At 42.8% G+C, this 16,007-nt stretch overlaps 2 long non-coding RNA genes and 1 pseudogene across 4 annotated transcripts in view; 1 reads left to right on the forward strand and 2 right to left on the reverse strand.

Annotated features, from left to right (window-relative positions):
* LOC131137991 (phosphatidylinositol-binding clathrin assembly protein-like) overlaps positions 1-16,007 on the forward strand; it is a 26,205-nt pseudogene continuing 10,198 nt past the window's right edge. Inside the window, exons 1-14 of the transcript XR_013625230.1 lie at positions 1-693; positions 7,273-7,415; positions 7,526-7,601; positions 9,829-9,931; positions 10,017-10,110; positions 10,237-10,348; positions 10,916-11,022; positions 11,819-11,861; positions 13,946-14,031; positions 15,168-15,261; positions 15,389-15,522; positions 15,593-15,687; positions 15,769-15,882; positions 15,959-15,989. The product of XR_013625230.1 is annotated as a phosphatidylinositol-binding clathrin assembly protein-like (transcript). The remainder of the gene's footprint in view (positions 694-7,272; positions 7,416-7,525; positions 7,602-9,828; positions 9,932-10,016; positions 10,111-10,236; positions 10,349-10,915; positions 11,023-11,818; positions 11,862-13,945; positions 14,032-15,167; positions 15,262-15,388; positions 15,523-15,592; positions 15,688-15,768; positions 15,883-15,958; positions 15,990-16,007) is intronic.
* On the reverse strand, positions 2,873-12,261 carry LOC144894591 (uncharacterized). Of its 2 annotated transcripts, XR_013625237.1 has the most exons (5): positions 12,159-12,261; positions 11,964-12,041; positions 10,228-10,319; positions 6,712-6,788; positions 2,873-3,653 (listed from the first exon to the last, which is right to left on the reverse strand). It is a non-coding gene; the product is annotated as an uncharacterized LOC144894591 (long non-coding RNA). The 2 variants fall into 2 exon arrangements; XR_013625236.1 differs by lacking the exon at positions 6,712-6,788.
* On the reverse strand, positions 12,262-15,993 carry LOC144894590 (uncharacterized). The gene is made up of 3 exons (XR_013625235.1): positions 15,162-15,993; positions 12,500-13,739; positions 12,262-12,390 (listed from the first exon to the last, which is right to left on the reverse strand). It is a non-coding gene; the product is annotated as an uncharacterized LOC144894590 (long non-coding RNA).

A 16,007-nucleotide genomic window follows, 5' to 3' on the forward strand; every position in this document is an offset into this window, starting at 1 on the left:
TCAGCATCAGCCTATGGGCGACCTCTATAGAGGAATTCAGCCTTTTGTAAGGAGACTGGCGACACACACAGAGAAGAAGATGGTGACAAAGGGAGGATAAAATGTTCTTGTTATCGCCTTAAGCCGAGAGGACCTGCATCATGGGTGATATTTTGACTATTTGATGATAATTAGTTATGTTAAATGTAATTTATATATTCGCAGTGTAATCTTGCCGGCATCATCTTCGGCTGGCACACGTTTTTTGGCCGAGCTGCGTTCAAGAACACTTGGGACTTTACAGCGTTCGCTCCCCCCTTTTCCCCTCCCCTCAATCTAGCTTTGTTTTATTTCCGCATTGGGAAGCTGAATGTGGGTTTTATGAAACGTATGAAGCGTCGGTGCTTGCTGCTGCTCTCCTCCTCCTTCTCCTCCTGGACTACTAGCGATCCTCACAGAGGGCATTACCCTCCTCCCCGCCGTTAAAGACATTTTGATCGTCCTCTACTACCCCCCCACCCACCACCACCACCACCACTACCCCCACCCCCGTCACTCCTCCAGCCGCCACTACCGCTTTCACCATGTCCGGACCGACGCTGACGGACCGGATCGCCGCCGCGCAGCACAGCATGAGCGGCTCAGCCATCAGCAAAGCCGTCTGCAAGGCCACGACGCACGAAGTGAGCGGACCCAAGAAGAAGCACCTTGACTGTAGGTGAAACATACCATCACTGCTCGCTGTCTGCGTGCATGCATGCATCCGTAGAAAAAAAATAGCACACAAAAGATGCCCCCCCCCTCCTCCCATCCATCCATCTTTATCTCAGTCTCATCTTTAATTAGGCACCGTCCATAAATAACAGCATTGATGTCATCTATGCGTGTCATTCAAGGGGAAATATAGGCCACCCATCCGCTTTACATTGAGGCCTATTTGCATTATTGTCATGATGTCCTGCAACATTCCAAATGTCAAGTTCACTATCGTTTATGCATGTGGTGCTGCATTATTATTACAAGTAGGTTAGGCAGCCCCCCCCCCCCCAATAACAAATGACTTGATCCATGGAGAGCGCAGGTAATCAATGGTGCTGCCAGTCACACCAAGGCAAGGTAGTCACTCCATGAGCCACATATGGGGGGTGGGGGGCTGGAGGGGGGGTGAAATGATATGGAGGGAATCAGCACGGGATGGGTCTGCCGTGTTGGCGACACCGGGGACCCTCCTCATCTTCACGAGGTGTGCCATCCATCCATCCATCCATCCATCCATCCATCCATGCAGGTCAGGTTGGGTGTCTTTATTTGATCACGATCATTCAATCCTAAAACACTGTATTTTGTATATAATGCCAATGTACGGCTATATGTCATGTCTTTACATTTTTATCTTGCTAATTTATCAATTTAGTCATAATAAAGTTGATAAATAAATTAAAACCGAAGCGATAAGTTCACGCAAGTCGAAGATACTCAATATACATGGCAAAAACGCAAGAGTGCAAAAAGCCAAAGATCCTCTACGGCAGGGGTCTCAAACTCAATTTACCTGGGGGCCACTGGAGCTAGGGTCTGGGCCGCATCAGGTTTTCCAAAAAAAAAACCCCAAAAAACGCATTTATTAAAAACAAAAAAATATACAAACTTTTTCAGTGCTTTGGTTCCGATTTTCTACAATAAAAGCTCTGATAAAACATTCCACTGTTCTCAAATATCTTACTTTTTATTTTTCTACACAAAATAAGATGAAAAATAAATAAACAAATCAAGAATAAAGACAATCAGTCAATCAGTAATAAATAAATAAATGTAATCATAATAATAAAACAGCAAATAATCAAAACGTAAGAAACCACATATAGTTGGTGGGTAGACAAATTATTTTTTTCAGATTAAAATGAACAAAGCATTATTAGAGCCCTGTAGACATGACAAAACACGACTATAGTCACATTTATACTCTTTTTATTTACAACATATTGCACAACTGCAGGGTCTTGAGACACATGCTAACTCGCAAACTAGAGAGCTAGCGACCTAAACGGTAGCCTTCGAGTTATTTCCTTTAAACCGAAATAGCCAAAAACGTACCACTTCCACACGGATAGGGAGGATAACTATTAACAGTTATTTAACCTTTAACATGAACATTAATCAAACGTAATAATTTTTTCTGGGTACATGATACCATACAGCATCCATATCAAACTAGCGCGGGCCGCACTAACATTAAACTTTCATAAAGGCGGGGGCCTCAAACTAGTGTCCTACGGGCCACATTTGGCTATTTTTATTGCAAAAAGTCAAAAAATCGTCAATATCAGGGGTGTCGTAATGTTTATGTGGACATTTTTATTGTGTTTAATTTCCGATAATGTGAGGATATACATATACGACTGCCTATTTCGCCTTTTCGTCATTCTCGAAATGTACGTGCCTACAGGCGACAGTATTTTACAAAAACACAAAAACATCCCAATCAGAAAGAGTTTGCAGTTGTGGAATAGGCGGATTACGGCTTTTCCAGCATGCTTTGCGGTAGTCATGTTATTTTAGTAATGTCGTTTTTATTAATGTACAGTTCAATTATTTGAACTTTTGGTCTTAATGGTTTGGATTTTTGTGATATATACAATATTGTTTCCACTAAATTATAATGCCAGAGGAGTAGTTCATGCTTAATTATGCAGATCGCTGGAAGTCCCGTGATAAGGTCTGCGAGGTGGGTCAACTCGATGCTATTTTTCACGCAAACTGCACAAAATTGCAACGAGGTCCAGATTTAGTGTCCGCGCCTCAGTTTGAAGACTTGGTAATGTCAATGCATGGAGTCCTTTATTGTTGTTATGACGCCAACATGGTGTGCCTGCAGTTATTAAACGACAGAAGGTGATCCACCTTCAGAGCAGTAAATGTCACCAGACTGCTGCCGCAATGACTTTATTGAATTTAGAGCACGTTTCATCACTCCGAAGCTTAAAAACATTGAGATTTTCTGACTCAATGATCCAGCTCGCTTACATGAGGTTTTATTGGTTCTTATGCGACCAATTGTGATGTGGTGGTAGAAGCTTAGCGTATTCTCTCTCTAAGCTGCTACGTGTGTGTGTGTGTGTTTTTAATTTGAACTGCAGCAAATATAAAAGTCAGGCAAGGACGCGGGGCAGAGGTGCGTTTGCGCAAAGTGGGTCTGATGCCGCCCACCCACCCCCCGGCAAGGTAGACTTTTGTCGTTTGGTGTGCAACAACTCAGAACTCAAAGTCGCCTCGTAAACAGGATCGTAAAAAAAAAAAGGAGATGCTTACTTGGTTCTGGTAAAGAATTGCTCTCAAAATTGCTCGCTTGCAAATGGAATCAGCAGGTATGCAAAAATAATGAGACAGTAGCACAAAAAACAGCAGTAGCGGAAGCTCAAAATCTATTTTTTTCTGTAGAAATACACCAACTTCCCAGGGGTTACCTTCCAAGAACCGCAGAGAATGGCCAAAAAAACGGAATAATGGATGCACACTTCCGAACACTCACAAATTACACATGAAAAAAACGTATTGTACTCACAAAATATGCAGTTTCACAACATCGCGTATCTTCCTCTGCTGGGATTCTTAGCTGCAATGTTCTTGTTCTCCTGCAGATACTGCCATCACGCCACATTCTACTTCAGTTAAATCTGGAAAAAAATTAAAGCAGATAAAATAATTTCCCGGCTGCACGGCGGGCTAGTGGTTAGCGCGCAGACCTCACAGCTAGGAGACCAGGGTTCAATTCCACCCTCGGCCATCTCTGTGTGGAGTTTGCATGTTCTCCCAGGTGCATGCGTGGGTTTTCTCCGGGTACTCCGGTTTTTCCTCCCACATTCCAAAAACATGCTAGGTTAATTAGCGACTCCAAATTGTCCATAGGTATGAATGTGAGTGTGAATGGTTGTTTGTCTTTATGTGCCCTGTGATTGGCTGGCCACCAGTCCAGGGTGTACCCCGCCTCTCGCCCAAAGACAGCTGGGATAGGCTCCAGCACCCCTGCGACCCTCGTGAGGAAAAAGCGGTAGAAAATGAATGAATGAATGAAAATAATTTCCCGGCTGCACGGCGGTCTAGTGGTTAGCGCGCAGACCTCACAGCTAGGAGACCAGGGTTCAATTCCACCCTCGGCCATCTCTGTGTGGAGTTTGCATGTTCTCCCCGTGCATGCATGGGTTTTTTCCGGGTACTCCGGTTTTTCCTCCCACATTCCAAAAACATGCTAGGTTAATTAGCGACTCCATAGGTATGAATGTGAGTGTGAATGGTTGTTTGTCTATATGTGCCCTGTGATTGGCTGGCGATCAGTCCAGGGTGTACCCCGCCTCTCGCCCAAAGACAGCTGGGATAGGCTCCAGCACCCCTGCGACCCTCGGAAGGAAAAAAATATAAAATGAATGAAAATAATTTCCGAATATGAAGGGGAACCACAAATTGAGGGTCAAACCTGCTGTATAACATTTTAAAAAAGTAAATTTTATAGGTTAACCACAAATATTAAACATATTCAAACATTCCTGTTGCTTATTTTTAAATTTTACTGTAAGTGTAAAAAGAAGCTAACCCATACAGTGATGCAGAGTAAATGAGCTTTCATCAAACTAGCAATCAGCGACAGAAGCGGGATTTAAAGCACGTAATGAGGTAATAACCCACATACAATTTTTTTACATAAATGTTGAAAAAAAGTCCAAGAAATAGCCAAATACACTTTTTGTGCAACCTATTGTCAATAATTGTCAATATTTTTGGCGACAGAAGCGGGATCCGATCCATATAATTAGGCAGAGAGTGACCTCTCAGTGTACATTATGATGATAATCATGTTGAGATTTTTTGAATAAATACTGCCAAAAAGGTAATAAAAGCATGAAGAGTTTTTGTTAATGCTACCTAAACTAAGTGAGGGTAATTTTGCTTTTCTGTGCCACCTTTTGAATTTGGAGGTTCCAGTGTGATTGTATGTTTCCTTCTTTTGTGGCTCATTGAATCCATACACCAGATGCTATCAATCCACCCTGACACGTTGCACTAAAGCCATGATTCATTGTTATCGCTTCTCATTAACCTGGGGCCGAAGCAGGTTCCCGTCATCAGCACCGTCTCGGTGTCATGACCTTGAGAGAGAACGTGGGTGCATGGGGCGGGGGGGACTATTTGACTATTTAAACCACCAACCCCCCCGCCTCACTACTATCTATTTACAAAGCATGGCAAATGATGAGCATGTCACACAGAGTAAATGGGATTTCATTAAGCCGCGCGCCTCAGATACAGTGCAGCCACTTGGCGACAGAAGCGGGATTCAATGCGTGTAATCGGAGCCCACAGTGACCTCTCAGAGCAACATTTCATATCGCACATATGATTTCTGCAGCTGGAGTCTTAAGAACAATCAATTGCGCAACCGCACTTCATTTTGATGACGACGTTCTCTGACATCATACATGTATGACCCAATTGTTGGGTTAAGAGAACCAACCCAACGTGTGTCAATATTTTAAATATTAATATAAAATATTAAAAATATTATAAAATATATAAAATTTTGGTTGGTTCAATATTTAAAATATTAATATTAAAAATATATTTTTTTAAATAAAATATTTTAAAATATATAAAACAACCCAAATTGGGTTGTTTTTGGGTTAGTTCAATATTTAAAATATTAATATTAAATATTAAAAATATTTTTTTTAATTAAAATATTTTAAAAATATATAAAACAACCCAAATTTTGACAATTTTTGGCAACCTGTTTGCCCCATTATAGCAGGGGTCGGGAACCTTTTTGGCTAAGAGAGCCATGAAGGCCAGATATTTTAAAATGTGTATCTGTGAGAGCCATATACATTTTTTTTAAACATTGAATGCAATAAAATGTGTGCATTTTTATGTAAGACCAACAGTTTTAGATAATGGGCTCTAATTGTGTAGACCAGGCACACTACCGCACGCCAATGGGGTGTGGCCAGCACACTTTCGTGAGCAGCGCAGTGTCTAATAATAAATCAAATACTTGTTGCCATTAATACAACTTCTGCTGCTGCATAATTTTGCACCGTATATTTCATTCTTTTGGCCATCTTTGCCAGAAGGCTTGGTTCTGCAGCTTTAGCTAGGTGACTATTTGACTAAAGGAGAAAAGTTTATATTTACATGTTGACATCTCAATGACCGAGGTAGACTACCGCATTACCCAGTAATAATCGAGTTTTGGTGTTTGACCTGGAAAAGATCAGGAAAGATGATTATGGTCGGCCGTATTGCAGTAGAAAATAGATGGACGAATTAAAATGCATAAAAAAGTTGTTGATTTTGAATATTATTTTTAACAGTCATTTCTGTGATGTTTACTTTAAAATGTTAGCAAAAATAAATTTTTATTGTGGTAAGAAATGCTTCAAAAGAGCCCTACCTGGCTCCCGAGCCATAGGTTCCCTACCTCTGCATTATAGAATATGGATGGATGGATTTTGAACCGGATATTAGGATGTATCTCGGAATGTTCTGAACTCCTGGTTCTCCTGTTGTATTGTGCATGTATCGGTAGCACACTAGCTGAGAGTTGACTCAACAGCGCCTCCGCTGGTTACAACTAAGAAATGCTTTCTGTTGTTTGGTTGCTACAAATCTATAAGAGACAACAGAGTTTAAAAATGGGTCTTGTTCTTGCCAGTGTGGTTTAAACAAAGCAGCGGCACACACCCCCAGACGGATGTCTCACAGGGTGAAGAAACAGAGTTGAAGTCGACTCAGGTTTTGTTCCTTTTCATCTCCGCAGGCTGCCGAGACGCCGTGGGAGCCAAAAAAAAAAAAAAAAAAAAAAAAAGGAGGTTAATTATTCATGGTGGCTCTATTCATTTCCTCACATTATGCATCAGCGCGCGTCGATTGTGTGTCAAGCTAGCGCTGGATTGACTTTATAAATGTAACTCTCCATCTTCTGGCTGGATTTGCCGTGGACACGCTAGTGAAAAGAGAGCGCTGTTGAGTTACAACAGTTCAATGGATTTTGGTCACACTGCGGTGATTTATCTTTGCTATCATTAAATAATCATTTGTGCATTGATCTGTGGCGGTCCATATAGACGTATATGGCGCTCCCCAAGGTTGTTTTTTATTTTTTATTTTTAAATGACGACTTTGGCATGTGGCCCGTCCATTTCCTCCACAGTAAGTAAAAAAGCAGGGCTTAAATAAATGCTTCTAGTACTCGTTAATCTCAGTTCTTCCCTACAATGCTTGTTTTTTTTTGTTTTTTTTTAGACCTGATCCACTGCACCAACGAGCTGAACGTCAGCATCCCTCATCTGGCAGACACGCTGCTGGAGCGCACGGCCAGCAACAGCTGGATCGTGGTTTTCAAAGCGCTCATCGCCACGCATCACCTCATGATGTACGGCAACGAGGTACAACAACGTCAAACGTGAATTGCACCATGACGCTCCTGTCTGTGATGACATGGAAGCACAAGAACATATGACTAATAATAACCACTCCCTCCCCCCCCCCCCATCAGAGACTGATGCAGTACATGGCCTCCAGAAACACGCTCTTCAACCTCAACAACTTCCAAGATAAGGCTGCACTACAAGGTGATTTATGACCCCCCCCCCCCCTTCCGACTCGCACTCTTGTCAACTCAGCAGTGCTGTTCATCCGACTGAATGAATTCCTGTCCCGGCTCTTCCCGGCACAGTAACAGTCGATAAGTCTACACCGTACAGGCAGGGCTGTCCAAGCTGATTGTTCCGAGGGACACATTTCATTTCAAACAGAAACACTATGTTCAGGGCGGCACGGCGGACTAGTGGTTAGCGCGCAGACCTCACAGCTAGGAGACCAGGGTTCAATTTCACCCTCGGTCATCTCTGTGTGGAGTTTGCATGTTCTCCCCCTTCATGCATGCGTGGGTTTTCTCCGGGTACTCCGGTTTCCTCCCACATTCCAAAAACATGCTAGGTTAATTAGCGACTCCAAATTGTCCATAGGTATGAATGTGAGTGTGAATGGTTGTTTGTCTATATGTGCCCTGTGATTGGCTGAAGACGGCTCTAATAATGTGAAATCTGTATTTAGAAAGTCATGAGCGGGTTTTTGATGCTCTAACTACAAAAATATTTTATTAATATTGCATCCTGCACGGCGTTCGAGTGGTTAGCGCTCAGACCTCACATATAGGAGACCAGGGTTCAATTCCACCGTCGGCCATCTCTGTGTGGAGTTTGCATGTTCTCCCCGTGCATGCGTGGGTTTTCTCCGGGTACTCCGGTTTCCTCCCACATTCCAAAAACATGCTAGGTTAATTAGCGACTCCAAATTGTCCATAGGTATGAATGTGAGTGTGAATGGTTGTTTGTCTATATGTGCCCTGTGATTGGCTGGCCACCAGTCCAGGGTGTACCCCGCCTCACGCCCGAAGACAGCTGGGATAGGCTCCAGCACCCCTGCGACCCTCGTGAGGAAAAAGCGGTAGAAAATGAATGAATGAATGAATGAATGAATGAACACTATGTTCATGCTAGACAAGAAGAGCACTTGGTTTGATGCTGGGTTTAGTCAGAAATGTAGCGACACAAAAGACCCCCACATATGACTCATAACCGTCACCGCCCGCACAAATATTATCAAGATCCATTAGGGATCTTTATCCAGTCAATCTTTATTTTTGGCCTTTTTAAGCACAGTCTTCAGAAAATTGACATTTGCCCATTATAAGTTCCGTCCTAGACGGGGATGGGATGTGTGTGGGCATCACCTGTCCGCTGAAGCAGCAATAAAACTTGACATTTGGGTGGGCCTTAAAATGGGTTGCAGGAGGATAAGAGTAGAAGGATGGCCTTTCAACATGTCAATCTTCCCAAATGTTTTCTGGGCTGCGTCACCTACTGTTAGCTCTTAGCTGCTCTAGCAAGCTACCTGAATAGATCTATTTCTTTCTTAGTTATTCCCAATTTCATTCATTCATTCATTTTCTACCGCTTATCCTCACGAGAGTCGTGGAGGGTGCTGGAGCCTATCCCAGCTGTCTTTGGGCGAGAGGCGGGGTACACCCTGGACTGGTGACCAGCCAATCACAGGGCACATATAGACAAACAACCATTCACACTCACATTCATACCTATGGACAATTTGGAGTCGCTAATTAACCTAGCATGTTTTTGGAATGTGGGAGGAAACCGGAGTACCCGGAGAAAACCCACGCATGCACGGGGAGAACATGCAAACTCCACACAGAGATGGCCGAGGGTGGAATTGAACCTCCTAGCAAATCCTAGCTGTGAGGCCTGCGCGCTAACCACCCGACCGCTGTGCAGCCGAGATTTTTTTCTTAGTTATTCCTAATTTTATCTTTTAGAAAACAGAACAGTGGTAATGATCTTGAAAACATTCATTCATTCATTTTCTACCGCTTATCCACCCTGGACTGGTGGCCAGCCAATCACAGGGCACATATAGACAAACAACCATTCACACTCACATTCATACCTATGGACAATTTGGAGTTGCCAATTAACCTAGCATGTTTTTGGAATGTGGGAGGAAACCGGAGTACCCGGAGAAAACCCACACATGCACGGGGAGAACATGCAAACTCCGAGGGTGGAATTGAACGTGGGTCTCCTAGCTGTGAGGTCTGCACACTAACCACTCGACCACTGTGCAGCCTTCTTGGAAATTTTCTATACTTTTTCTAAAATCAAATTCCATACTAGGATCACTGTCTATATGACCTATATGTCCTATTTTTTAAGGACCAACTGCATACGCGCTAATAAATGATTTTCTATATGACCCCTGCGTCACTTCCCCTCCCACCAGGGTACAACATGTCGACCTTCATCAGACGCTACAGTCGCTACCTGAATGAAAAAGCTATGTCATATCGGTTAGCGGCAGTGGACTTCACCAAGATGAAGCGAGGGTAACACACACACACACACATTTCTCCCTAGTAAACACAGAATTGGCTCCATCAGCATGTGTGTGTATACGTTGTGTGTTACCAGGGCTGATGGTGTGATGCGCACCATGAACACAGACAAGCTGATTAAGACACTACCTGTTATTCAGAACCAGCTGGATGCTCTGCTGGATTTCCAGGTAAATATAATGAAATAATGGGGGGGGGTCATTAGGTGTGATGTCGCCATGTTACCTCACTATATGTGTATATGTATGAATATATATAGATATATATATTTGTGTATGCTCTCTGACCTGCTGCAGCCCAACTCCAATGAGCTGACCAACGGCGTCATCAACACGGCCTTCATGCTGCTCTTCAAAGACTCCATACGGTTGTTCGCCGCCTACAACGAGGGAGTCATCAACATGCTAGGTACATCTACTTAGCATCACTTTTCCACATTAGGTACACCTGCACAATCTAGTTTGCCCAGTCCATTCATTCATTAATTTTCTACCGCTTTTTCCTCACGAGGGTTGTGGGGGGTGCTGGAGCCTATCCCAGCTGTCTTCGGGCAAGAGGCGGGGTACACCCTGGACTGGTCGCCAGCCAATCACAGGGCACATATAGACAAACAACCATTCACACTCACATTCATACCTATGGACAATTTGGAGTCGCTAATTAACCTAGCATGTTTTTGGAATGTGGGAGGAAACCGGAGTACCCGGAGAAAACCCACACATGCACGGGTAGATCACAAGAGAGATGGCCGAGGGTGGAATTGAACCCTGGTCTCCACGCTGTGAGGTCTTCACGCTAACCACTCGTCCACTGTGCAAAAACAAACATAACGTTTGTAAACTTTGACATCCAGCCCTTGTATTTGAACTCAGACGGTGCAGGTGGACCTACTGTTCTGATGCTTTCGTAATGATGTCATAACATCAGTTCATTTCTGCCCCCCCCTCCCCCCGCACCCCCTCCACACACACACAGAGAAATACTTTGACATGAAGAAGCAGCAATGCAAAGAGGCGCTGGAGATCTACATGGCCTTCCTCAACAGGATGACCAAACTGTCCGAGTTCCTCAAAGTGGCCGAGGTAACCTTTTTGGTGGGGGGCGGGAGCAAAGAAGACAGGAATCTTGAGCGAATCTCAGCAGGTTGCTTCCATTAAAAAAAAAAAAAAATAGAAAAATCCAGTGAAGCCAGTTTAGATTTGCTCCAGATGATTTTCATGGAGAGACGCATACACTGGCGTAGACAGTCCACTGGAGGTCGCTCTTGAGCGCTATACACCTTACACTTTGCATGCTTTTTCTATTCTACCTGTCTCCTACTTTCCACCTCTTTTTCTCTCTTTTTTTTTTTTAGTCAGAATTGCTTTTCTCATTTATTTATTTTTGGAGAAGGTTTGGGGTGCAGTCGCAGCTCGATGCAAAACGGCCGATTGAAGCGCAGACTAACGTTGACTTAACTTCCATGTGCTGTCATGTCACGTTTGTCCCTCCCTCCGTCTTTTTTCAAGTCAACATTAGTTGATGACCTGTTGTCTCGCCTTGCCCGATCACTTTGAACTCTCTCCCTACGTGTGTGTGTGTTATTAGTGTGCCTGCTCATGTATTATTGTGTATATAGCTGTTTGTAGGCGTGTGCATGTGCATTCCCTCCTGTGTTGTCTTTTATTTGTTCCAGCCTCTTGCATGGAGTAATGGATGCTTGGGTTTGATTCTTCTTTCTCCCTCCTCTTCCTTTTTTTCCCACACACCTTTTCCCTCCTATTTTTTTTTCTTGTTAAAAGTGTTTTGCTTTATTGTTTTCTTTTTTTTTTGTTACTACAATTGGTTTATTTCCCTCCCCTACCTCCCCTCCTCCTCCTTCCTTTTTTGTGACAACAGCGAGTTGGGATAGATCAGGGCGGTCAGCCCCGATCTCACACAGGTCAGTCCACATATCTCATCTCAGTCAATCGATGAAATCAAAACAGCGTGTAGAAATCCATCCGGTCGATTCCCATAAACGCTTCCCCCGTTCCCTACTCACCCTACAGACCTGCCCACACTGCAGCTGGCCCGCTCTTCTTTTTGCTCTCCTTCGCTAGTCTTTCTTTACGTCTCAAGTCTAGAGAAAGCACAAAAAAAGGCAGATGATAATTCACACAAGGATGTGCACACTCGATCATTTGAAAACAAATCACATTGTTACATAGAAGGAACATTTTATCAAGGTTCTACATACTGTACACCATGTGGACAAAAGTGTTGGGATATCCACGGCAAGTCAAAATGGAAGGGCGACCATCAATACATCTTCTTCAGCTTATCCGAGGTCGGGTCGACATGTCCTGGGTCTTCCACAAGGCCTCCTACCGGTCGGACATGCCTGGAACAACTCCCCAGGGAGGCATCTTGACCAGAGAAGCGGTTCTACTCTGAGGTTCTCCCAGATGATAGTGCTTCTCACCTTGTCTCTAAGGTAGAAAAAAACTCATTTAGGACCGCTTGTCCTTTCGTTCACTACCCAGAGATCTTGGGTAGAGCTTTGCCTTTCAGCTCAGCTCCCTCTTCACCACAACGGACCGGATGCAGAGTCAGCATCACTCTGCAGGCACCGCACCAATCCGCCCGTCGATCTCAGGTTCCATCCTTCCTTCACTCATTAACACGATCCAAAGTCTTGACCACGAGTCCAACACGAAAGGGCAACCTACGATGGTAAATACAGTATAGCATAATATAAAACAACCTACAGTACATAGTCAACCCATGGTGTGGAAGGTTTTAGTCATGTCGCGTAATATGTAAGCAACACAAATAAGTATTTACGCATAATTATGTTCTTTACTATTGGTCAAAAGAATGATGTGAGTTACTTAAGTTAAAAATATATTTTTTAATTATTGTGTTTCGATACTTTTGCCCACATGGTGTATTTTTCCCTATTATAAATCTCTACTCTAAAGGAGCTTATTAAATGTCGGTATTATTTATTTTTGTGAGTTTTTTTTTTTTATTAAACTGTTGAAAAAATACTTTTATGCCCACTTTTAAAAAGATGCCTTTGCATTAGCTGTGGGGAGAGCAGCGAATGGTTTTAATGAAGTAGGTTTCTGCCAATGACTTGGACAGGCGTACATAATGTCCTCATCAGCACTACATACAGTATCATCCACAAAGACCATTTTGTTTTTTTTTGTTTTTTTTTTACTCAATTGGGATGTGATACAGCCGTTTTGAAAGACACTTGTCATGTTTGTAGTGCTTATGAAGACCTTATATGCGCCCATTCAACCATGTTTTTACTGAGCACTAGTGTCTGTTGTTTTTTTTTTTTATTTTAAACGTGTAGCATATTCTCTGGAGAAAGGATTCCTGTGTTAATTGCTTTTCCTCCCCTTTGTAAAATAAGTATATGATAAATCTTTTCTTTGCCTGTTGTGTGTGTGCATTGTGTTGTAGTGGGGAAAAAAAAAATCTGGATGAAAACGTTGGTATCACATGATGTAGTCGAAAACAAAGAAGGCATCTTTGTTTTTGTTTCGGAGTCAAAACATGCTGAATGTGCATACCTGACTATTCACCAGATGTTTTTATTTTATTGACTTAACTTCCTTGGCTTCCAGTTTTGTCCAAATTCAACTGTTTTGCTTTAAAATTGACAGTGGAATCCATGGGGTTAACTCCCTAATTTGTTTCGGTTGTGATTTATGTAGTGTTTGTGTCGATAGAAGGACCTTCATCTGCATGGAGCCTGTTAGCTGGATTGATTGTTGTGCTCTTGCATGATGGCGCTGATCTGTGCATGCCCGGTCAACCAAACCTGATGAAACCAACAACAAAAAAACAAACATGAGCTGTCGTAGCAGTGAATACATATAGTTGATGGAATTGCGAGGGAATCTTATGTTTTTGTATGTGTAGATGTGATGGGACAATGAGATTAAGGGAGTTTACATGTCACATTTAAAGTGTGAATGCCACCTAACCATTTGTTTTTGACCCCCCCTTGCAAACCCTCCTTCCCAGGCACCCAGCTCGCTCCTGGAAGCTCTGGAGCAGCATTTAGCCTCTCTGGAAGGCAGGAAGCTGAAAGACCTCTCCATTGCCAGCAGGTATGTACATAAAAGTCAAATATTTATGCTACAAGACGCTCAGAGGGAAGATCATAAACAGACAAAATGATGTCACGCTACTATCTACAACAGGGGTCTCAAACTCAATTTACTTGGGGGCCACTGGAGCTAGGGTCTGGGCGAGACCAAAACAAAAAAAACGCATTTATTAAAAACAGAAAAATGAATAAACTTTGCTTTGGTTTCGATTTTCTACAAGAAAAGCTCTGATAAAACATTCCACTGTTCTCAAATATCTTACTTTTTATTTTTCTACACAAAATAAGATGAAAAATAAATAAACAAATCAAGAATAAAGAAAATCAATCAATCAGTAATAAATAAATAAATATAATAATAATAATAATAAAACAGGAAATAATAAAAACTTAAGAAACCACATATAGTTGGTGGGTAGACAAATTATTTTTTTCAGATTAAAATGAACAAAGCATTATTAGAGCCCTGTAGACATGACAAAACACGACTATAGTCACATTTATACTCTTTTTATTTACAACATATTGCGCAACTGCAGGGTCTTGAGACACATGCTAACTCGCAAACTAGAGAGCTAGCGACCTAAACGGCAGCCTCCAGGTTATTTCCTTTAAACTTGAATAGCCAAAAACTTACCACTTCCACACGGATAGGGAGGATAACTATTAAGAGTTATTTAACCTTTAACATGAACATTAATCAAATGTAATAATTTATTCTGGGTACATGATACCATACAGCATCCATATCAAACTTGCACGGGCCGCACTAACATTAGCTTTTCATATCAAGGCGGGGGCCTCAAACTAGTGTCCTGCGGGGGCCACATTTGGCCCGCGGGCCGCGTGTTTGAGACCCCTGATCTACAATAACAAGATGGTTTCCCATAAGAAATAATGTCAAGTGAATTTCTCAGTAACAGAGTTAAACTATTCCCATCATAAAAAAACCTTGGCAATGTTTTAAGTACTGCAGCATTTTTTGAGTTTCAAAATAAAAGTTTTAACATTATTAGAGGACTGTACGTAGACATGAACTATCACCTCTATACTTCTTTACACAACTTTGCTGAAAAGTCAAACCTGTTTACTCACCAGTCATGAGCAATAATTGTGTTTTGTGTGTGTCACCTTAAGATCCAGTGCGGTGTCGTCTCTCTCCAGCACCGAAATCTCCCTAAGCCGAATGGACGACAAGACAGAGACGGATAACAGACTGCAGCAACACAAGGCGAGACATGTTAACATAGTCGCCCTTCCAGCCAATGATATTAATGATATTAATGTTTTGGTTTGTTTTTTCGGCTTTTTCCTTACGGAGTCATAAAACACCCCCCCGATCACTGCTATGTGTGCAGGACGACGGTCATAAGGTGATCGACATCCAGACGCCCAATGTGTCCCCCAGCACCCAGTCAGTGGGAAGCGCTAACAGCAGCGGAGGAGCCACGGACCTCTTCTCCCACTCCCCCCTCGTACCAGTCAACAACTAGTGAGTGCAACACCCAAGAAAAACAGCCCATGTATTTTTTTAATTGTGATCCACTCGTCTTCTTCTACAGTGTGCCAAATCTGACCAGTGAGCTGTTCACCCTGCAGCCTACCTTCACCCCCCTCCAGACCACACACACTGTGCCCAACAACAACGCCTGGGGAGGTACCTGCAAGCAGATCATAAAACCATAAAACAACACCATCTCCATTTCCTCTTGTAACTGTGGTGATTTGTGCATGTCAGGTGATCTCCTCAAGCCAGCCCCGCCCACTCAGATTCTCAGCCCCGGAGCCCCATTACACTCTGGGAAGATGCTTCACAACGATTTGGACTCTTCATTAGCTAACCTCGTCGGGAGTGAGTATTTAAAACAGATTAGCTTAGCGCAGTGGTCACTTCCTTGCAGCTGATTTTACATTGCTGTACTGCTTAGACCTGCAGTTTGGTGGGACGCCAGCTAAAAGGTAAATCCTATTAATCCT

Source organism: Doryrhamphus excisus, linkage group LG21, assembly GCF_037039965.1.
Source record: "Doryrhamphus excisus strain RoL-2023G ecotype Guam linkage group LG21, RoL_Dexc_Guam_v1.1, whole genome shotgun sequence".
In the NCBI taxonomy this organism is placed as follows: Eukaryota; Metazoa; Chordata; class Actinopteri; order Syngnathiformes; family Syngnathidae; genus Doryrhamphus; species Doryrhamphus excisus.